The sequence below is a fragment of the Euphorbia lathyris genome, chromosome 1 (genome assembly GCF_963576675.1).
Source record: "Euphorbia lathyris chromosome 1, ddEupLath1.1, whole genome shotgun sequence".
NCBI lineage: Eukaryota > Viridiplantae > Streptophyta > Magnoliopsida > Malpighiales > Euphorbiaceae > Euphorbia > Euphorbia lathyris.
In genome coordinates, this window is record NC_088910.1 from 9,857,792 (window position 1) to 9,859,551 (window position 1,760).

The following is a 1,760-nucleotide window of genomic DNA, read 5'->3' on the forward strand; positions in this document are numbered from 1 at the left end:
TTTTTTTATTTTTTTTTATTTTTTTTTTGTTTATGCTCACTAGAAGTAATAGTTTGCTTCATTCATTTAAATTTGATCCTGAAATTGAGCGTTATTGTCGTAGGATTCGAGCGGAACAAAGGAGGAAGAAAATGGCAGATCCACCACCATCAATCATGGAGTTGCTCACACCTAATTGGTCTGACAATAATTCAAGCATTGTAGAACCTACTATAGCCGCAAATAATTTTGAGATCAAACCAGCTCTTATCCAACTATTGCAAAGCGCTGGTCAATTTGGCGGTGATCCTAGAGAAGACCCCAACGCCCATTTGACCAGATTCAATAAGCATTGTTCAATGCTAAAACAGAATGGGGTGTCTCCAGAAGCAATTAAATTAAAATTATTTCCTTTCTCTCTTCGAGATGATGTCGCAGATTGGTTAGATTCTTTAGATACCGGGGTGATCACTACATGGGAAATTTTAGTCAATAAGTTCATGGCTAAATATTTTCCTCCATCTAAAACGGCGATGTATAAAAATGAAATTCACTCTTTTCGCCAATCGCCCAAGGAAAACCTATATGAAGCATGGGAGAGGTTTCGTCGCTTACTTAAGAAGTGCCCACATCATGGATATGCAAAGAGCCTATTGGTAAATAATTTCTATGGAGGGTTGTCCGCTTCTGACCGTGCTACTATTGATTCTGCTGCAGGTGGAAATATTTTAAGGAAATTTGAGGAGGAAGCATACAATCTCATAGAAGAGCTAGCGGAGAGGTGTTCCCATTGGAATGACGATAGAAACTTGGAAAGAAGAGCAGGTGTACACTTGGTTGAGTCACAGTCCAATTCTAGCATTGATGAATTAAACAAAAAGATGGACTTGTTAATGGCTAACCTAGCCCAACCACCAACATGTGAACTATGTGGATTGAGTGGACATAAAAGTGGGGAATGTTTATTTAGTAACCCATTCACGGGAGAAACACTTAATTATGTGGGGAATTATAATAGACAAAATAACTATAACAACCCTTGGAGAAGTCACCCCGCATTTTCATGGTCCAATCCTAACAGTGCTTTAAATCCTATTCCACAAAGGCCACCACAACCACAACCACCACCCGGTTTTCATAACCAAGAAAAGAAAAATAATGAGGATGATAACTCCACTATCATGTCAATGTTGAAGCACCTCAATTCACGCTTTGATAGTTTCGAGGAATGGAGACGGAATCAAGATGTCTTTACTAAAGGGCTAGAAACCAACATCAACCGACTAAACAAAGAAGTATCCGAGCGTCCTAGAGGTTCTCTACCTAGCAATACTGAATCTAACCCTCGTGAATATGTTAAAGCCATCGTGTTGAGAAGTGGAAAGGAAGTTCAAATCACCCCCGAGAACCAGACGGAAGAAGTGCCAATCGAGGTAAGTAATTCTAACCCTTCTCCTAAGTTATTTGCTGACCCCAATGTTCAACCTTATAAAACTAAAATTCCTTTTCCTCAAAGGTTGAACAAAGAAAAACAAGAAAAACACTTCTCCAAATTTCTTGATATCTTTAAAAAATTACACATAAACATTCCATTTGCTGAAGCTCTTGAGCAAATGCCTGCTTATGCGAAATTTCTTAAAGATATCCTTTCTAAAAAGAGAAAATTTGAGGATAATGAAACTGTCAAATTAACAGAGGGGTGCTCAGCAATTTTGTTAAATAAATTACCACCAAAGCTTAAAGATCCGGGAAGCTTTTCTATCCCGTGTACTATAGGTGGT

The 1,760-nt window shown here is 38.3% G+C and overlaps 1 non-coding gene across 1 annotated transcript; it reads right to left on the bottom strand.

The window, feature by feature from the left end:
• Window positions 1–513: 513 nt before the first annotated feature.
• LOC136216257 (small nucleolar RNA R71) lies at window positions 514–619 on the bottom strand. The gene has a single exon (XR_010683250.1). It is a non-coding gene; the product is annotated as a small nucleolar RNA R71 (small nucleolar RNA).
• Window positions 620–1,760: the final 1,141 nt, after the last annotated feature.